The sequence below is a fragment of the Mus caroli genome, unplaced genomic scaffold (assembly GCF_978045245.1).
Source record: "Mus caroli unplaced genomic scaffold, Mus_caroli_1 scaffold_3, whole genome shotgun sequence".
In the NCBI taxonomy this organism is placed as follows: Eukaryota; Metazoa; Chordata; class Mammalia; order Rodentia; family Muridae; genus Mus; species Mus caroli.
In genome coordinates, this window is record NW_028227258.1 from 111,564,000 (window position 1) to 111,586,554 (window position 22,555).

The following is a 22,555-nucleotide window of genomic DNA, read 5'->3' on the forward strand; positions in this document are numbered from 1 at the left end:
TTAGGATTCTGGGAGCTCAGGGGATAGAGCATGAATGTGAGGTCAAGGAGGAGAGTGACCTGGAATTATGTTTAGAACATGGTTTTTTTTCCCAGAGTCGCAGGTCAAGGACCTGTCTGACAGGGTGAGACACTCAAGATAGCTTGTGAGAGACAGCTCATCCTCAGAGCTGCAGGACGTGGCATTTGTGACAGTTGGAGAGATAGGTAGGGGAAAGTAGTCAACACATGCTTTATAATTTCGCATTTTAGACTTAGCAAGAAATATGAACAAGTGTTCTAGAAACCCAGGAACACAGATGGTCAGAACTGTAGCAGAAGATGGGCCCTTTCAGGAGGGGCGTTAAGAACGTTAATAAACGGCCAATGTACTCTTGGAAAAGCTGACGCTCAGAAAGGCACAGAACATGCTAATCAAAGTCTACAGAACAGGCTCACATTCGAGAGCTGCAGTAGCCTGAGGACTCACACGCTAACAGTCAGCTGGTTCTGTTTTGCCCGGAGCAAGGACAACCCGGTTGGGGCAGTTGAAATGCCTGGAGCAAGGGGTGTCATGAAGACCGATAGGCAATGTACTCCTGTGACATTCTGCTCTTCCTCCTGTCCTTTCTTTTAGGGGATTTGTGCCAAAATGGAGAAGTTAGCAATGGCACCTAGAGAATACTAGAGAGAGAAAGAGAGAGAGAGAGAGAGAGAGAGAAAGAGAGAGAGAGAGAGAGAAAGAGAGAGAGAGAGAGAGAGAGAGAGAGAGAGAGAGAGAGAGAGAGAGAGAGAGAGAGAGAGAGAGAGAAACCTGTCTGTGTTAAATGCTATCTAGGGCTCTTGGCCTAGAGGAACCATAGCCCATGATAACTGATATATATTTTTTAATGGTGATTGTTAAAGGTACATTACAATCTAGAACAGCAGCTGCTCAAAATACACCAGTTTGTAGGAAGTAGGAAACCGAGGTTCATGAGCAGGTCAATTGTTTGATGGTTTCAGAGATGAGTGTGATGATGGAGATGTGGAAGGGCGTGGGATTCATCAAGTGCCGGCCGTGCTAAACTAACCTCAAATACCACTACTTAGTATCTTTGGATCATGTGAGTTAAATGGCACAGGCAAAGCAGGTTGTGGACTTTTTCCAGACCTCCGTGGAGAACGCCAGAGTGGCCTGTAGTTCTAAGTTGAAGAACCTCAGTGGAGAGATGAGGTTTAGTGCTGGAGTTGAGCCGGAGAGAGTTACATAGTGGTGTGCTTTGTGTTTCTGTCTCAGATGTCTTTTTCCTTCCAGTAACTTGGAAATGTACAATGTGTTTTATATGCTTGTGTGTGTAAAAATAAAATAGATGCTCACCTAATATGCAAAAGTTTAAAACAGAGTCTCAATAACCTGAATGATAGGTTCAAAATGCAAAATGTTGTTATCGACATAAAATTACAGGTTTAAATCAATAAGCTTTACTAATGAGATAAACATATTATATTGTACTTTAGCAGGGGGAAAAAGCCAAATGAACAGCAGAGTGAAAAGCTGGCTATAAATAATTTCATTTTCCCCTTCCCCAAACTCCCAAAACACATAAACTGAAACACCTCCCAAAACAAAGCAAAGAAAATATGACATTTTGTTTGACATTAAGTTAGGTGAAAGTCAGCGTTGTGCTGCAGTGTCTAAATATTGACCCACACAAGGTCAGCAAATATCACTATCTTCATAATGTTGTGTTTAGTTCTCAACACCACAATGTCCCTTGGGAATTACACTAACTTCCTGGGGTCACAAGTAAAGGAGAGCCTGTTACTGCATTGTCTCAGCAACCACACATCACATGCCTAGATGTGTCAATCACTGTGCTAGAGATAAATTGATAACGCCTCCTATTTCTCTTTGTATGTGACTCCAGGAAGACTCCACTCAAGGAATCGGAAGTATGCTGAGAACAATGGGCATAGGTGCAGCAGGTGGAGACAAGGGAACTGGAAAGAGTCAACTCTTTGGGTTGTACTTCTTGGGAAATTGTAATGAACCAGGTAGAGATGGAAGGGGAATGGTCTTCATGCAGAAGGAATGCATGTGGGGAAACACGGTGGCATCAAAGATCCTGGCTCACTTGAGGACAGAAAGTACTTTAGTATTATTAAAGCCAGTGTAATAAAGGACACAAGCGGAAGCCATAAGTGGACTGGGGCCAGGATTGGACAAACTAGGAACCTGACTTCATTCTGAGGTCTCAGTGAGCCATGAAGGGGGTTTTAACAGGGGATAGGTGATCACTCACTTGGGTTTGAAAAACTGATCGGATGTAGTGAGTCAAGTAATCGAGGAATGGATGTGATAGTTGTTCAGGTAAAATGATGTGAGCGTCTGTTCTCAGATGAAGGCAGGCCATGGGAAAGTGGGGACATAGTTTAGAGCTATTAATAAATAAATATTAACATTCTGGAAACGTCATAGGCACACTTATCCTGAGGTCTTCTCTTTCTCTCCTTATTTCTTCATCTAGAGCAGATACTTCCTAGTCCGGCGTTTGCCAAATGCAATGCTGTATCTGTATGCCTGCCCTATGTTAATGCTGGACTGTATTTTAAAACCATGAGACCCAGATGTATTCCTAGGTGTTTCTTTGAGGGCTTTTCCAGAGGGTGAGCCATAAGGAAGGCCCATGTTGCCATTACCTGGTCTGAGTGGTTAAAGGGATATAGAAGACAAAGCAGGGAAACTGTAGCAGGTCCCGTTGCTTTCTGTTCTCCCTCGAGTCTCTGCTCTGCTATAACATCACTGTCCTAATGGAGCAACACCCTGGAACCATGAGCCACATAAATGCTACCCCTTCCATGCTGTCTCTGTAGGGAAAGTAGGAGGAGTTTTCCACCCACAATTGGCTGGGTCTTCTTACATCACTTGACAATGAAGACTCTCACTCACAGACATGGCCACAGACCAATCAGACAGTTGCTTGGGCTTCTTTTCTCAGATGAGGCTAAGTTGTGGCAAGCTGACGTTTAAAACTCACCCCTGTCCCTCCCATCTCCGCCCTTCCATTCATGTTTCTCCTCTTTTTCCTTTGGTTCATAGGAAAAACATTCCTTCTAGCAGTTTCCTGAAAATGGACTATATGATTTTCTAATTTGATCCCCTTGACTTGAATATGCCCCCAGAGAATTAGTTTAGGACAGCCTCAAGAGAGGCATCAAGATCAGTACAGAATTTGATAGAAATCAGAGCTCATCTATTGTGGAGTGTTTAACTTGGAGCCTCAGTCTTCTCATCTTTAAATGTTTTGAGACTACATATACCTCTAGCTGTAAAGTCTATGGTGATACATTTTCTGTTTGTTAAAGATATCAAGTATAGTAAACACTTAGCAGCTGTTGCTATCATCAGGGATTATTCAAGGATGTGCTTGATTTTTTAGGTTCTCACTAGGCTGACAGAAGGAGTTGATATATTGGGACTCAGGTGTGGGAATGAGATCTGCAAAGGTTGTTTATCTCCAGTGAGCCTCCAGGTTTGGTGACCCTGTACTAGCAAACCTTCTATCCCACCGGCTTTGCCTTCCGTGTAGCTCACCTTGATTCTACAGATGCCTTCCTGCCCTTTGTGCTTGGAGAAGCCTGAAGTCCCTAGCCCATGAAGTCTCATTTGAACCCTCTGAATAGCTTCCACTGCCCATCTAGTTTCTGTAAATACTCTTTAGGAGCCTCCAGGGATCCTAATGCTGTGGTTTAGGGAAACCAAGTTGGGTTTTGATGTTAGACAAGCTCTTGTTTATACATCCCTGGGTACAAGGATTTGAGCCTTGTTCTCATGTATAGAATGGAGATTAGCCCCACCCCTAGAGGCGTTAGAGGTATGGCTGCTGTGTCACACATACATCAGTCGGTGGCAGAGAAGAGAAGCTATGTCTACACTCAGTGTTCTGACCGGTGAATATCTGGCAAATGATTAGGAGCCTAACACTTCCTGAAAAAAGTGAGCCTGAGACAACCATGCCACCACCAAGCAAGTCTGGGGGTGCTGACCATGTCTTAGATGATCTTTGCTCAGGGCCATAATGCACGAGTGAGGCCATTCCCGAGATGACCTGAGACACTCAGAGATTCTGGGCACCACTAAGAGGGTAAGTAAGAGGTGAAGAAACTAAAGAGAATGAGAAACAGAGGATGTGGGCACAATGAAGAGAGACAGAACTAGAGACTTGCGGGTAGTGAGAAACAGCCTGACCTGCGGAGCTGCTGATGCCCCCAGAGGTCATGACTAGGCTTTTGGCCCTGCAGCTGCAGGGCTCTGTTACTTTCAAAGGCCAGGTAGATAACTCTGGTTTGGTCTGCTGCCCTGGGGACATGTTGGTGTCTGAGAGCTGTACAGAACTGGCCCCACCCCTCTCCAGGGCATTCTGGGAGAGCTGGCCCCATGGATGTGAAAGCAGGAGAGCTGTTCCTGTTCCTAACCAGCTATATTAGTACTCCAGAAACAGACCCTGCACACTGTGAGAGTTGTGGGTGAGTGAGCCAGGCCCAAGGGTATGAGTTGGGGGAGAGCTGGCCATGCTACTTGTCTCTTGTGTGTTGGCAAGAAGAGATACCTTCTCCCTCAGCCTGTACAGCACTTGGGAGACCAGGCCCTGCACCTTGCCTGGGAAGCACATTAGACTTTACTCTGGTGGTGGGGGCATGGGTGAGCTGGACTAGAGGGTGTGAACATGGGAGTGTTGGCCTTTCCTCTTGTCTATGCTGAGGTGGCATGGACAAAGGACAGATCCCCTTCCCTTTCTTCTGCCCTTCCACCTGCAGTGGGCAAGAGAGCTGGCCCAATGGGGTCAAAAGAGCAGGAGTGTTGTCCCTGTCCCCTTATCTGCTACAGCACTTGAGAGATCAGGCCTTGAACCTCAGCTGGGCAGCACAGTAGAGTTGACCCTGGTGATGTGGTGTGGGAGAGCCAGCCCTGAGGGTGTGAGTACAGGAGAGGTGGCCCTGAAAACTGTATACTGTGGGACACACTGTGACACATTACAGCTTCTACCATGAGATTTTTTTCTCTGTTGTAGGGGAGGTAGTAAGGGTGGAGGGTGGGTATGAAGGGAGGGTGGGTATGAAGGGAGGGTGGGTATGAAGGGAGGGTGGGTATGAAGGGAGGGTGGGTATGAAGGGAGGGTGGGTATGAAGGGAGGGAGATGAGTGAGATTGGGGTGCATGATGGGAAATTCACAATAAAAAGTTTAAAAAAAATAGAGATTAGAATATTGGTTTATGGGTTCACGTAAGCCTGAGAATCAGTTTCTTTTCCTTTCTTTTATTTAAAAATATTTTTTTTTATGAGACAGGGTTTCACTGTGTAGCTGTCCTGGAACTCACTAAGTAGACCAGGCTGAACTCATACTCATAGAGATTCTCTTGCCTCTACTTCTGTCTCAGGGATGCTGGGATGAAAGGTATGCACCACCGGATTTTTAAAAGTTTCTTCTGACTGCTTTCCCCTTCATCATCTGTGCTGTTGGTGTTCTTTCTAGATATTCATCTAGATATTCATGAGACGTGCAGCACCTCAGTCTAGGGCTGAAGATGGGTAACTGCCTGTTCCAGAGTTCGCAGTTCTAGAGAGGGGTGGGAGCCTTTCAGTCTCTATTGGATGCCAGACAGGTTTGCTTGCTTGGGGTGTCCTTGAGGACCACTTGGAACCCGCAGCTCTCTGAACTTGTCTCCCCAGCTTCTACACTTCCTGCCACTTTACTGCCAAAACTGGCCCTGAAATTGAATGTCTTCTTTTATCTTTTTGTCTAGCCACAATTGCAAACTGGATTCACTCAATGGACATATCACTCCCTGGTCACCTTTTCTTGTATTATTATTATTATTACTACTACTCCTATTACTATTATTTTGTACCTGATGTCCAGGTGCTGGGATTCCTTCCCTTGTCCACTCTCAATTTCTCTTCATCCAAACTCGGACATGCACAGATCTTGTACTCCATTCCACTTTTACTCCCAGTTGGACCACATCTGGTTCCTCACACTGCTTCACATCCTCCCACCTTGGCCTTACTCTGCACTTATCAATTTTAGAAGGACTTATATGCCTTAGTTCACGAGAAAATAGACTATAGTTAAGTGAGGCAAAGGTCATGCTGTTGAATATTTATGTATTTAGCCATTTTAATGTCACCCTATCCCTGCACAGGAACAAATGCCCTTAAAAGATAACTTGAGAGAAAACTTTAAATTAACCAAAAATATTCCACCAATCTTGCATAATGAAACAATCCAGTCCAGCTACATGTTACTTATGAGAGATGGAGAGTGGGAAAATGAAACAACTTCTCTCTTTTTCTCTTAAATTTACCTTTGTAGGCATCTGTTTCCAACCCTCTATCTATTTATTTGGAGGGGAGCACAGAGCCACCGGAGCAAACATTGCTTTATATACTCGGTGATGGTGGATCGATGATGAGGCTGGTGTACTGAGCAGAAAGACCTCACGATTGTGCCGCTGTTTTCTTTTGCTGTTCAGTCAACAGGAAAAAAAAAAGAACTCAAAGAAAAGAAATAAAATACAAAGAGAGGTGTTTTTATCTCCTAATTTCAGCTTTCATTCTTCTACAAGCACAAAGGTGTGACTGTGTGACCTTCATCCTCACAGACAGCTCTCAAATTAAAAGAGACAAAAGCATCTAAGACATTATTTTTAAACAAAGAAATAGCCAGAACTTCTAGTGTCAAAAATTAATTCATTTATTGTGCATATGTGTGGGGGTGTGTTTGTGTGCATATGCATATACACCATGTGTGTGGAAGTTGGAGGACAACTTATGAGAGTGATTTTTTTCCCCACCATGTGGCTCTCAGGGATGGGACTCAAGGCTGTGAAGCTTGGTGGCAAGGAATTTTACCCCCTGGTCCATCTCGCCAGCCTGCAAGAGCTTCTTAAATGAAACTCTGCCAGGTTGTTCATGCTATTTGACTGCTATTAGCATTTGGGTATCCGCCATTCTTTTAAACCATTTCTGTCCTGATTCTTAAATTGGGGTTCTTTTGAAAATCATGTTGTTTTTTTTTTAAAACATATTACATACTACATGGAAGTATGATTAAATATGAATACTAATGGATTTTGCTTTTTAAAAGTTGATGAATCATCTCTCCCTTTTGATTGGGATGTTTGAGCCATTTACATTTAATGTGATTATTGATGTAGTTGTCTTAAGATCTTCCACCTCCTTGGATGTGTTTTCTTTTAGTGCCATGAGCTCTTTGTTCTGTTTTACTTTCTCTCTTTCACATTGTTTGTGATGAGTCGATTTCTCTTTGACTTCTTATTTGGATTGCCAGCTCTTGTTCTTTGTTTGAATTTTCAGTGTTTGTTGCATTGTTCACAATATGCACACCAACCTTGCTTCTCAACAACGAATACCACATTACTGTATGTATGTATGTATTCGTGTTTGAATGTATTATTATTATGAATGTATAGAAAACCGTATGTTTCCATTTCTAGCCTTGTGGACTCTGTGCAGGTCAGGTTCTCCAGTGTCACAAACTACAAAGCACTGTTACAGTTTCCACTTTAAGCAGATTGAAGACCACTTCAGAACTAAGACGAGAGCCTTCATACTTCCCTATACACATCTGATTTCTGGAACGACTAATCCTTCGTATAGATCTGTGTTCTTATTGACTGTTCTTTTCCTTCAGCCTAAGCAGCATTCTTTAATATTTCTTGTAGATCAGGCCTTTATGAGTTTGCAAAAATCTTTTAAGAAAGATTTTAATTAAGTTTAATTAATTCACTACTTAACTAAATTGTGTGTGCATGTGAACACGTGAGTGAGCATACGAGCGAATGTGCATGTGGGTGCTCACAGAGGCCAGAAGAAAGCATTGGATCTCCTGTAGCTGAAGTTATAGGAGGCTGTAAGCTGCATGATGCAGGTCAGGGAAACTGAACTCTAGTCCTGGGTAAGAGCAGCAAGCATGGTTTACCTGCTGAGCTATCTCATCAGCCCTTTGAAAATTCCTTATTTCATCTTCATCCTTTGAGTGTGGAATTCTAGATTGCCTTCTATTCACCTTTCAATATTTCATTACACTCATCTGTGATGCTCTAGCTATATGTTGTTGATGGGAAGCCCCCTTACAAGGGAAAGCCCCTTGCATTCTTAGTTTTCTTCTCTCTACAATACTTCTCTATACGCTGGATGATTTTAAGATTCTTTTCTTCAGAGCTAGCTTTAAGTAATTTACTACAGTGCACCTTTGTGCATCTATGTTTTAAGGTTCAGGGCTTGTGTAGCTTCTTGGGTTTATAGATTTATATTTGTATCAAGTGTTAAATAAATTCAGCAATTATTTAATTTTCTTCTATTTTCTTTCTCATCTCAGTTGTACACTAATTGAGTAGAGTCCTTTTAGAGGTTATTGTTGTCCTATGCATTACAAAGTTACCTTTTGAGCTGAAGGGATCTGCAACTCTATAGGTGGAACAACAATATGAACTAACCAGTACCCCCACAGAGCTCGTGTCTCTAGCTGCATATGTAGCAGAAGATGGCCTAGTTGGCCATCACTGGGAAGAGAGGCCACTTGGTCTTATAAACTTTATATGCCCCAGTACAGGGGAATGCCAGGGCCAAGAAGCGGGAGTGGGTGGGTAGGGGAGCAGGGCAGGGGGAGGGTACAGGGAACTTTCGGGATAGCATTTGAAATGTATATAAAGAAAATATCTAGCTGGGCGTGGTGGCACACGCCTTTAATCCCAGCACTCGGGGGGCAGAGGCAGGCGGATTTCTGAGTTCGAGACCAGCCTGGGCTACAGAGTGAGTTCCAGGACAGCCACGGGTACACAGAGAAACCCTGTCTCGAAAAACCAAAAAAAGAAAAACCAAAAAAAAAAAAAAAAAGAAAATATCTAATAAAAAAAAATAAAGTTACCTTTCTCTCTGGATTACATTCAGTGGTCTTTCTAGTTATCTTTACATGCATTCTTTTTCTTCTGCTTTGTCTAACTTGCTGTTAATTGTATTTGATGTTTTCTTCATCTTAGTCATTATATTTTTATAGCTGGGATTTTATTTTGTGTTTTAAATAAAATTTTTGTATTTTTATGAAAATATGTAGTTTTCCTCTAGCTATCCGAAATATGGGGTAGACGTATAACAATAATTTTAATATGCTGGTCAGCAAGCCTACAGACTGTATTATTTCTAGGTTGTTTTTTTTTCTAAATGTTTTTCTTTTTCATTGTAGGTCATTGACTTAGTTACTGCTCTATTGCTGTGAAGAGACACCATGGTCATGGCTATTTAGAAAAGAAACCATTTAATTGGGAGATTTATTACAGTTTCATAGAGTTAGTCCATGCCTATTATGATGATGAGCAGTAGACATAGTGGTGGGACATTATTTGAAGTTACCACCTAAGTCCAAAGGCAGGAGAAAGAAAGAGACTGAGACAGGCCCTGTTCTGGGCTTTTGAAAGCTCAAAGCCCATCCCCAGTGATATCATCTCCTCCAATAAGCTCTTACCTCCTAATCCTTCCTAAACAGTTCAACCAAATGGGAGCCAGATATTCAAATATATGAATCTGTGGGAATAATTCTCATTCAAATCACCAAATCAGGTCTTCTTTTCTAGTCCCCGGTAAATTTTCTTATTTTATACAAATGATAATGACTAAGGGGCGGGCTAAGCACCGTGAGGCACTACCAGCAAAGTTCCTGCCTTGTGTCCAGGAGGTTATGATTGGTTATGTATAAGTCAACACAGTCACCTGAGTTGGGTCATTTCTAAGCCCCATGCTTTCAGATTTATTTGCTTTCAGATTTATTTGCTTTCAGATTTATTTGCATTAATCTAAGTAAACCCCATTAGTTTGAGAGGTGGATCTTGTAGATCTTGGGTTGGCCTTGTTTAATCATATTCTCCTTGTCCTCTAGCTTGGTACAGATGAACATGAAAGCTTGGATTGTGTGAACTCTAGAGACTGGGTGCCCTGAGGCACCCTGAATGGCTTGAAGAACCAGCACAAGGCCTGAGACAGCACTGTAACTGGAAAGAACTGTTCTCTGGCTCTTTATTGTAACCCATTCCAGCAACGGGTTGTGTACACAAGGAGGATCATGTTTAGTAAATTTTTTAATAAATGGGGGACATTATGATTTACCATGTTGGTTCTGGATAACTTGGAAAATGTTATAAATACTCTGTCTGTCTGTCTGTCTGTTTAAGAAAAGTGCAGTTAAATCATTTGAACAGAGGTTGCTCTTCTCCCGTGTGTCTGAGCCTTGTTAGACTGAACCAGAGCTGTGTTTAAACTCCCCCCATCTCTTAAGCAATCCTTCAAGATTCTCCTTGTACAGCTCATGCTTTAGTGACATTCTGCTTGCTGTTGTGAAGATATTAGTGCTCATCTGAGTCCTGAGGGATGTTTTCTTGGATTCCTTGAGGATTTTATTTTATTTTTCTTTAGCCTCAAATAGTTTTCTTACCCATAGGTGGCCAATTCTATTTGGAAAATTCAAGCGATGTGGTCTTCTGATATTGTTAGGGGTCCTGGCTCACAGACTTTAGCAGTTCATCTTTCCTTGGACTCTGAGGTCCATCCATTCCTCAATACAGATTTCTTCCTGGGGCCTCCTCCATGACTGGATTTGCTCTTTTGTCTGTTAGGTGAGGTACTGAGGGCTTCTTTTATTTTCTTTATCCCTAGACTCATGCATTACTTCATGATGTGTCTTATTTTTTTTCATGTACTTTTCTGTTTCTCTTCCCACCCCATTGTTTCAAATCTGAGAGTAAATCAGTTTCCCAACACCTCATCATAACTGCGAGAAGAAATACCTGTTATCTTGGTTTGATTTAAAACATTCCAGCCTGCACAGTGCATGTCTAGAAGTGGAAAAGTTTTTCTTGCTTTTGTATGAACATTTTGTCTCTGGTCGAGTTTCTCCATTATCTGAGCTCCCATCTGTTAATCTGTCGTCTATTGACAAGTACATAGTAGCGAGTCTCCCATCAATTTATTGCTCAGCTTTGGAAAGCAGAAATTTCCATGATAAGTTTATCCTTCAGTGTTCTTAAATAGATACTAAATACAAATAAACACCAACAGGCAGTGATTTAACAATCTTTGAAAGCAGTCTTTCATGAGCACAAGATACAATAGTACACATTAAAACCACACTAGACTTAGACCCCCCCTCTTTTTTGACTTAGTCTCTTTTATTTTGAGAATTGTATAATTTTGTTTTTATGACATAGTCATGGTGGGACAATCAAATTTAGAGTTACTGCTTTTAAGTGTTCTTGTTGAGTAATTCTTTGGAAGGGAGCCCTTTGTGTTCGGCGTAAGTGGACTATTAAAGGGTTCTACTATAATGGAAGAAAAGATTTAGAGTTATAAGTATTTACTTGAATAATTAGTTTTGGAAATAAAAGCCATAGAACACAGCTGCAAGTAAATTCTTTCATGAGTTATGATTTCCTCAACTTTCATAAAGGTTTCTGAGTCTTCTTTCTCTCTTTGTGAGTGTACATTTACATGCCCATATATGGCTTGTCCATGCTTACATGTGCATGGTGTTCGTGTAGTGTTAAGCCCAGAAAGGCTGCTCCATTCAGCTGGCACGCTCTCCTACACCTTCTTTTATGGAAAGCTCTATCCTTTAGAGCATCACGAAGTAAGCTCCCGGCATGGTAGAGTTCAGACACATGTCTCTGAGTCTGTTACGCTCCAGGCATGCTTGCTTCTGTTTCTTCCTCTTTAAGGTACTGAGACAGATGGAAAACATTTCGAAAAATTTTTATTATCTCATATCACAACCCACTTTATGTTACTGAAACACAGTTTTAAAAATCTTCTTTCCCTTTTAAATAAATCCAGTGGGACCAATGTCTTAATTGATTTTTATATGAATTTGCATATATATGCATATAGATATTAACATTCAGGTCAATAGTCATAACGAAGCAGTCTCTTTTCTAATTAAAAAGAAGTTAACATTGTGTGTTGCACTGGTTCCTGGATAGTGTTTGTGCTTGGTTAAAATGATCACAAATTATTTGCAAGCCCCCTTGTGACAAGGGTGTATGCATTTGCTGCTTGTCTGCCTCCAGGCAGGCCCATGGCTTCTTTTGATTGACGCAATGAAGTAGACGTTTTACCATGAGGTCTCAGCCAGGGCTTTAAGAAGCTTTGAGGTATTTGCTTTGATCCTTCAGAGCCTTGCCTGTTGAAGGATGAGGGACAGGTGGAGAAAGACCCCGGCACTGGTTATCCCATGTGTTCAGCGTACCCCAGTTGCAGTTCTAAACTTAAGAGTGAAGCCAGGGAGTGCCATACAGAAAGTGGTCTTTTACTAAAGCACCAGCAAATCACCACTTTAAATAAGTAAACTTCATGTTTAGTTTCTTACCTAGCAAGAGGCAACTGAATACAGTAAAGATGTTCTTCCACCACCCAGCCTTCCTTTAGCTCTTCCTTTCTCTTAACTTAATAATTGTTTTAAGATTTATTTTACTTGTAGTTCTCTCCTCTCCCTCCCCCATCTGTGTGTGTGTGTGTGTGTGTGTGAATGTATGCATATGTGCATGTGCACGTGAGTGTGTGTGTATTTCTGTATCTGCCTGTGTGATGATCTGTTTACAGGAGTAAAGACAGCTGCTGAGGCCAAAGGGGCCCTTGAAGTGGAGTTACAGGTGGGTACAAGCTGGCTGAAGAGGATGATAAGAACTGAATTTGGGCCCTTAGCCAGAACACGACCTCCTCTTATCCACTGAGCCATCTCTGTAGACCTTCTGGGTGTCTTGTAGTCCAGCCAAGGACAACCATGAACTTCTGAGGTTCTGTCTTCTCATCTTAAACTCTGGGATTATAAGCATGCACCATGGTCTTAGTCAGTGTTACATTACTGTGAAGAGACACCATGACCATGACAACTCTTATAAAAGAAAGCATTTAATTGGGGCTGTCTTTGAGTTTCAGAAGTTTAGTCTATTGTCATCATGGCGGGGAGAATGAGTTCTATACCTGAATTCAAAGGCATCAGGAAGACAGAGTCTGGGCTTGGAATGGACTTTTTGAAACCTTTATGCCCACCCCCAGTGGCACACTTCCTTCAGCAAGACCAAATTTCTTCATCCTTTCAAATAATGTCATTCTCTGGTGACCAAGTATTGAACAAAATCTACTAGCCTATGGGGGCCATTCTCATTCAAACCACAAACACCGAATTCAGTTTGCATGACCCTGTGGATTGAATGCAGGGGTTGTGCTGTACTTGTGTAGCGAAGCACTCTGTTGACTGAGGTGCATCCCCAGCCTCTGTCTTTCCTTCCAACTGCTATTTCTGACTTACCCAGTTTTCCTTTTCTGAGTCCTTCAAAAGTCTTTGATTTTTTTCATTTGTTGCTAATGACTTCGTTTGTTGTTAATTGTTTCTATGTTACATAGGTTGAACATTCCTGATCTGTAAACCTAAAGTCATGCATGCTGGAAAAAAAACCAAACCAACAACAAAAACCAAAACGAATGTTTTATTGAATACTGACTGCTTGCTGCAATTGGAGCTTTCCACACTTGATCTTGCATGCTAAGAGGTGTTAAAATACAAAGAAGTCAAAAATATTGTACAAAATCATCTCCAGGCTCTGCATCAAAGGTGTCTATAAACCATAAGTGAGTTTCACATTTAGACTTGGGTTCTATCTCTCATACATCTCATTACATGTACACAAATATTCCAAACACCTCTGCTCCTGTGCATTCTGGAGAAAGGATACTCAACACATGCTTTATATGGATGCTGTCTTCTGAAATAGTTTTTTTTTTTGAGTATTCTAGCACATTTAAATAAACAGATTAGGTGGGTATACTCCATGTTAAGCTGATGAAGGAATGCAGTGCATTATTATAATACCATCCTTTGCAGTCTCCTGTTGCCTCTGTAGACATGATCTCACCATTCCTCCGATGGTACAGTCAGATAGACAAAGTAGGATGAGCAAAGTATCTGCATAGGAATTCTGCCTCTGCTTTGACCTCCTTCTGCTGCTGGGGAACTGCTGTGTGTCATGCCAGGGACCTCCGTGGGTAATCATCGCAAAGTCATATCAAGGTGCTCTACATGGTTTTCAGAAAACTAAGGAATGGGCAATCCAAGGGCTTCAGATGTATTTCTGGAAGATTCTATTAAGACTCAAATTAGAAATCTCCAACTCTTCCCTAAGCTAGTCCTACCATGTTTCTTCTTCATTTTTACTCTTTTTATTAAGTGTGTGTGTGTGTGTGTAGGGGTTTGTGCATGTGAGTGAGTGCAGTGCCCCTGGAATCCAGAATATGCCTTGCAAGAGTGAAATGTACATCAGGGTTGATGGAAACCAAACTTGGGTCTTCTGCAAAGAGCAGTACACACTCTTAACTACTGAGCCATCTCTCTAGCCTCAAATTCTTATACTTTAGAATCTAAAAGTACCCATTTCCATGTGTTTTGTGAAATGACTAGCTGTGAGGCTTTATTTTGCCTTAAAAAACAAAAGTTGTTGACTCTGGGACCTAGGAACACAGAGAACTGTGATGGCTCTGGGTTCTGTTCCAGGCTCTATGACCATCAGAACTGTATACAGTTTGTGTTGTAGTGCTGCCTCCTCCTCTTCCCCTCCCTCTCCCCCTTGCTCCTCCTCTCTCCCATTGTATCTGCTGGAAAGGAGCACACAGCTTCCACCAGCTTGGGATGAACCTGTTGCTTGCCCCTCCTTCCCCAAGCTTTGAATCAATATCTCAGGAGCTTGGATGTTATGATATTTCTCTACTTCTGCTTCAGTTTGATCAGGAATTATAGCCCGTAGCATCACTCCCCAAACCCAAATATACAATTTCCTTCAAAAGAACAATCCATTGAAGGGCACATAGGGACCCAAAGTCAATTTTCAGGAACAGCCAATGTTATTGTATCAGGGAGGAAATTGTTATATGTATTTATCTTCACACTATATTTCATTAGAATTATATGAGTGGTTCCCAAACAGAGTTTTTGTGGACCAGAGTTACCTGGACCCTACCCCAGACAAAGTCAATAGGAATTCTGGTAGGTATTGACCAGAAAACTATATTTAGTTAAAATTTTTTTGTTTGTTATTTGTAGATGCATTGAAGTTTGAGAAGTATCAGTGGATGGTATTTTGGAAAACCCCACGCTCTTTTAATGACAAAGGAATCAAAACACATTAAAAACCGTGAAACTGAAAACACAGCACAACTCCAACCTGTTGGTCACGTGGTCAGCACAGTGTAATTAGCTGCAGTCTGGAATGGGCTATGGAGTTGTTTTCCTTTTTATTCTCTTTCCTTTTGAAAAGGGATGTGCACACACAGAAAGGGAAAACTGACATGCCTTTGTGCGCCTGTCTGTGAAGTGCTGTCTTTGGACAGAACATTTAGATGGCACTGTCTGTCTGTTGGGAAAAGGTTTTCAGCTCTTGTCTGTTGATCTTGAGGTTTTGTTGCACCAGGGAATGAAGCACACTGCATGTTTCTATCCACAGAAGCAGAAAGTGCTCTGCCCCCCCCCCCCCCGCCACCACTCCCAGCCCCTTCTTTCTAAGATGTCATATCTTGAAGAAAAACAAAACAGAAAAGGAACAAATTTATTCTCTGGGAGCTTGGAGGAGCATGAATTATTTATTTTTAGAAATCCTCTACTTTTCTTGCATGAAAGAGAGCCCTATTATTAAAAGTGAATGTTCCTTTTACTGCGTGTCAGTAACTGGGAGATGAGAATGGACCGACTGTTAGATAGCTTCCTCCTTGGAGACTGGACTCCCCAAGGCAGCCTCTACAGAAGCAAAGTTATTCTTAAGATAATAAAAATCATTGAAATTGATGTATTAACACCCCAAATTGATGTGACAGGGCTCTGAGGCAGAGACAGGCTAACAGGAGGAAAAGGTCATTAAAATGATCCTAGTTACCTTTTAATTATGAATTAAAACGTTTGCATAAACCACAGCACAGAGAATTTCTGGGTTCATGGGCACATGTCCATGCCAATTGTTTGGCTTTATTAGGCCCTAGCTAGGGGAATCAGTAAATTCTCCCCTACCTTCATCCTGGAACAGAGGAAGCCAATTCTTCTTGCCTGGGGAAAGATTCTTACATTTCCCCTTGATGCCGTAATCTCATTTTCTCTTGAAACAGTTGTGCAAATGAGAACAATCGTTTTGTCTCTGCAACTCAGGCCTGCTTTCTTTAGAGCTGCCCAAACATGGTGTTTCCTTGATAAAAATAAATTTTGGTTAGAAAGAGGCAGCTGGGCATTTTAGCCCTGGAGGGATGAGAGTGGAGGGAGGATTACAAATCAGGCTTGGCATTTGGTGGGCAGGGGCTCTGGGACTCAGCCTCTGCTGGCCCTCAGAGCAGCAACTGTGCCGGTTTGCTTTGGAGAAAGTGGTGGGTTGGAAACTGTTAACATTTTACTCCTGGAACTAAAACATCTGACTAGGTCTTGTCTCTAGCAGGGGTGTGGGAGACCCCAGTGTTTTAGTCATATTTCTAGAAACCTCTTTATATCTAGTTCATGCAGATGACCCAACCTTTCTAGTGAAAAGGCACTGTTTCCCAATCTGCTTTAGTCTGAATAGGTAACCCTTCAAAGAAAACCATTAGGGCCCTGGAGAGATGGTTGATCTCTGCTGTCACTGTCCCTCACTCTGCCCAGCCTTCCCCACCCCCCAGGAGCTTAGGCCTTTGTACCACAGACAGCACTTTCTCACTTGTGATTTCATCTCTCTCTTCCGTCTCTTCCTTTCCTCTCTCTTGTTATTAGCTAGGAGCAGCTCAATAGAGTGCTATGAAGCAAAAGATTAGAAACAACTCAAGCGCCTGTCAATGGTTAAATAAAGTGTGGCACATCCATTTAACGGACTACAATGGAGCGGTAAGAAAGGATGGAGGGGCCACACGAACTGATAAGAAGAGATCTCCGAGATTTATTGTGAGGCTGAAATAAAAGGCAGAGAACACTGTGTATGCGCCATGTCCCTTTGGGAGTGCCTTTGTGTAAAAACGTGGCGAGGGAGAATCTACACCTTTATTTCCTTGTATACACTTTAAAAGTGTAGAGTAACACATTACAAATCTTGATGATAGTGGCTAACGCTATTGTAATCCAGACGAAAAGCATTGGCAAGGGAGATATTTCATTGCATATGTTTGGGTGATTTTTAAATAGCATTATAAAATGAGTCATTTGTGGGCTGCAGGTGTGGCTTAGCCGGAGAGCCAGCTTGGTGACAAAGTATTTGAGATAAACAGCTTATCAGACAAATCGCTTATTTAGGCTCACAGGTTCATAGGTTTCAGTCAAGTCAGTGGCTTGACCTTGATACTTTATCCCTGTGGCAGGACAGTCCATCATGTGAGAGTGTGTGTGTAGGAGAGGAAGTGTTTATGGGATCCAGGAAGGAGAGGTAGGGTGTAGTCTGTGGTTTCGGGGTTCTAATAGACCCATCAAGGACATGTTCTCCATGACCTCACTGTCTTCTACTGGGTCTCAGTTCTGGAAAGCTGTGTCTACAGTGGCACAGTGGGTGAGTACCCAGGCCTTTATCTTGACATTTTAAAGGTCATTGAAAATTTCTGTAAACTGCAAAGGGCCTAACTCAGTGATAGAGTGCTTGCGAGACACACACAGAGCCCTCGGTTCTGTCTCCAGAGGCACCATAAAACAAAACAAAACAAACAAACAAACAAAACAACAGCAAACCCCAAACAACCACAGAAAGAGTTTTCATTGGAATAGACGATATAGTTAAGAAATTGCAAGGAGCCTGTGTGTAGTCAGAATGTTCATGGGTGATTAGAGTTCGTATCTGAAATAGAACATTCTTCCAACACAGCCAGCCTCTCAGGTGTGCCCTCTTCTTATGCAGATAAGTACTAGCCACTGACACATTCTTACTCCTGTTACATGATAGTCTGTAAGAGGCAGAACCATAGTTCTCATGCAACAGGGAATCATTATGGGCTGAACATTTTACTGGATTCTTGAACTAAGGAGGAACTGGTAAGACATTGTAAGGGTTAAATTTTAGGCTAGTTTGAGAGGCCCAGATTAAGCATCCTTATTGAGTGTGTGTTGTTTTTTGCTTGAATAGACATTTGGATAGGAGATTGCGGTAGAATTAGGTCATCATCTGGAAAAAGGAGTGGATAGGACAAAAGCCAGAAGATGGTGTCCTCTAGGGTGATTGTTAATGACACCCTATGTGTCATTAACACGAGACATCTATGTTAATGACATGCTAACTTTGAGAAGAATCCAGAAACTAGCTTAGCTTTAGTACCTGAGGAATAATACAACAGGGGCAGAGCAGACCCTAAGCCAGGTGTCAGGTACACACCTGTAACCCTATCCCTCAGGAAGCTGAGGCAGGAGCATGAGTCCCAGGTCCGTGTGGGCTTTGTACCCAGTTCTTCTTTTGTCCCCATTCCAAGCTGTGTATGAATCCAACCGGATCGTGTCCTGGGGTCACAAACAGTATGCATCCCTCAAGGCTCTAAAGAGTGCACAACCTGGTGAGCTGTGTGTGAGGCTCTGTGCCCCAGTAACGCAATTCCTTGACATCCATGTTACATTATAAGAGTACAACTGCTGCATAAAAGCCTTTTACTGGCCAAACCAAGAGCATGCCTGGCCCTAACCTATTCAAAGACTCAGATTCAGTGTGTTATATTTCCCTGTAACTTAACAGTTTTCCTTTGTAGTTTTAGGATCTCTCTCTCTCTCTCTCCTCCTTTTCTGCTTCCTTCACTTATTTTTATGTCTTAGTTTACAAGCACTCCTTAAGTTTTCTTATTGAGTGGAATCCCAAATTTCAAATACTAACTGGTTCAATGCCAGTATGCCTTAAACCTCCACTCTGTGCAAGCACACTCCTAGATCTGTGGCTCCTTGATGACTTATCATCACAATGCTGCTTGTCTTAAGGGACCACTGTGAGCTGTTTTACTCTGCTGGGGCTGTTTCAGTCAGAGTCCCCACAGGAAGCAGATGGTATGCTTGAAATAGGTTAAGCCAGCAAGGAATTCTCCATTAATTTAAAAGATCTATTTAAAAAGGTGTGCTATGAGACAACCATAGGGGATGCTGTCAGGATCTGGGGCTGCCAAAAGCAAAGCCATCAGACCCCTCTGGCTGCAGAGTGTTGGGATGGCATGGAGCACTGTGGCTTTAGTCTCTTTGGGAAACGTAATAACTTTTGGATGTGCAGAGGTGATGAACTTGACATGACCTTGCATCAAAGAAGCCCCTTCCTTTCTTCAAAGAAGCACCCAGCTCCCCAGTGACTGGACCTAGCTGGAAGGTAGGACTCAGGTACCTACTGCAGTTATCCACAAGTCCACAGAGGTCAGTTTTAAGGTCAGAGGAGTGTGGCTCTGTAGGGACACATTTGAGATATCTGGTACAAATTTTTTTACTCAGAGGCATGATCAAATATCACTCGAGTTCACTGTGAGCAGGAAATTGCAATATTAGTGAACTTTTAGGGCTCATTCTTTTAGATCACAGAAAACAACTTCTGCAATCTTGACAGACACCTTGTGGAAGGCCAGTTCTCCATTGCTTCCCTAGAATTGCTGTTCAAGGCTTGCCCTGGCAATGCTCTTTTCTGGATTCTTTGGGGGAAAACCATCACCCCTGTCTTTCCTTTCCTTAGAATGGTCTCTTTAACCTACACAGGAAGCACAATGTCCCTTTCCCCCCTTTCCCCAGGCTGGGTACATCTTTGGTTAGACTTTGGATCAGCATCAGGATATACACAACTACAATGAGCAGATAGCATCACCTTTATAGACAGGAGAATCAACACAGGGACAGCCACAAGAGTAGGAAATAGTTCACATTTTGTGTACCCCACAGTCAGGTAAATCACAGGGTAAGCATGATGCAAAGTGGCAGGGAAGCTGGGAACAAGATATCGTAGACTGAGAGCCTCTCACTTGCTGCTATTTTAGAATATAAGCTATTTTAAGGCATCCTGAACTTCCAGAGTTTAATGTAAAACTTCTTTACTTTTAAGTGCTGCTAGGTAAATAAGATAAATATTTCACTCTTATGGAAGTCACTAAGACACAAACTTGCTTTGGGGGGTTGGAGCATGAGGCTTTGCAAAGTTGAGGGTATGGAAAATTAAGCATAATGCCTTTTGCCCTTCCGTCTTGCTGGGGAGGGAAGAGAGGAACAATGGGGCCAGGGTGAGGCCGATGTATATGAAGCTGTGTATTCCTAGGGAACTTCTGAGCCTCCCTGATAAATTCTTCTTCTAGTAATGGACACAGAGCTCAGACACTGTGAAGTATTGGGCTAGGTATCAGGAATGCATGGAGGTGTGTGGTTGTGTGAGCTGACACCCAGAGAAATCAGGGGAAGCCATCTCTGTCTTCCTCAGGAGAGGAGCCCTGTGTTGACAAGAGTTTCAGTTCTTGTTACCTGAACTGCCAATAAAAAAAGTGACTATTTAACATAAGAGCCTATGATATTTAATGTCATTTACGTGAGCAATGGAGGTGTGGTTCTATTGGGCAGGGGAGCAACACTTTAAGGTATTAAAAGGTTAGTATGCCATTCCTTTTTCATTTGACCAGTAGTGAGCAAATATTTTGTGTCTGAGACAGTGCTAGGCATTGAGGATATAGCAAATGATGCAGACACTTACTTCAAGAAACTAAATTCTGATCAAATTTGTTATTTAATCATTTAACAGATAACGAATTATAATTATATATATGTATATATAATGTTATATATGTATATGTATATATATATATTTAGTATGTAACCATATATGTCAAATTCATTTTTAAAAAGATAGCAATATGTATGAAATACAAAAAAATTAAAAAAAATGTAAAGGGGTTGGGAGTGTAGTTCAGTGGTAGAGCACCGCCTAGTATGTACAAAGCCCAGTGCTTGATTGACAGCAGTGAAAAAAATGAATTAGTATTATCAAGTATGAGGGCATCTGGAGAAGAGGAGCTTGGGAAGTAGAAATGTGGGCATTGGGGAAGATGCCCTATGTGCCACGAAGTCCTGGCATGAGTTGTTCACATCTGAGCTTTCATGCCTGTCAGACCTAAAGGATAGGCTTGGAGCAGCCACTGTCTCTGGTTCGTTGCCTGTGGCTGTGAGGCTGGAGCACTACACAGTCACACATAACACCAGCAGCCAGGAAGGAGAATTAAAAGTCTAACACAGGAGAAAGACTGCATGCTGGTCCCCATACCTCTTCATGACCAAATCTGATCATGTTTTCTTTTTACTTCTGTATTCAAAATAAATCCACTAACTCCTTCATTTCAGCCAGCTGTGATCTGGAAATGCACAAAAAATGTTTTAGAAAGCAGTTTTCACCGTTAGTCATTGACATTTACAGCCCAGTAAATTAACAAGGTATGGGAACCGAATCACACACACACAGATATGCACACACATACATACCTACATGCACAAAGACACACACACAGGCATACATGTATGCTCACACACATGCACAGACACACATACAAACACACAGATGGACATACATATGCAGATGCATGTACACACACAGATACACACATGCACACACACAGGCATACTACATGTGTGCATACACAGATACACACACAGGCATACATGTATGCTCACACACATGCACAGACACACACACACACACAAACACACAGGTGGACATACATATGCACATGCATGTACACATACAGGCATACTACATGTGTGCATACACAGATACACACACAGGCATACATGTATGCTCACACACATGCACAGACACACACACACAAACACACAGATGGACATACATATGCACATGCATGTACACACACAGATACACACATGCACACACACAGGCATACTACATGTGTGCATACACAGATACACACACAGAGACACAAACACACACACACACATATATACATACAGGCGCACACACACACATGCACACACATGTACAGAGATACACACAGGCATACATGTGCTCACACACATATGCACACACATGCACACATACAGATACACAGTCACACACAAACACATGCAGGCATATACACATATGTAAACACACAGAGTCACTTATGATTGGCTTGCTGTAGTGTATCACATGACGTCTGAAACAGTTCCATAAGTTTACACAGCCTATAATTTCTAAGGCTTTGTGACTCTTTCAGTAGTAACAATAAATGTTATGCTAAATATATTTTTAAAAAGTGCTCCAAAAAGGTCTCTCTTGGGTGCATTCCATTCAGGGGAAAATCTTCCTTGTAACAAATACATAAAGCACCATGCCTAAACTCATGACAGATACTGTATAATTTCGGCTACCCGAGGGCCTGGGTAGAGGTCAATAGACTCCCTATCAGCTAGAAGCTCTTAGAAGTCACAAGTTCTTTGTTGCCTTGTTAAGCGTTCTATTATTGCTGAGTAAAATTCATTTAGAGCACATGCACAGCTCTGCCTAACTCTAATGCCCCCCAGGGAACTTCCAGCAAATATTGGTCTCCTTGTAAGACAAACAGAAGG

General features: G+C 42.1%; 1 non-coding gene across 1 annotated transcript; it reads left to right on the forward strand.

The window, feature by feature from the left end:
• The first annotated feature begins 3,813 nt into the window (after positions 1 to 3,813).
• On the forward strand, positions 3,814 to 3,946 carry LOC115030771 (small nucleolar RNA SNORA17). The gene has a single exon (XR_003836363.1). It is a non-coding gene; the product is annotated as a small nucleolar RNA SNORA17 (small nucleolar RNA).
• Positions 3,947 to 22,555: the final 18,609 nt, after the last annotated feature.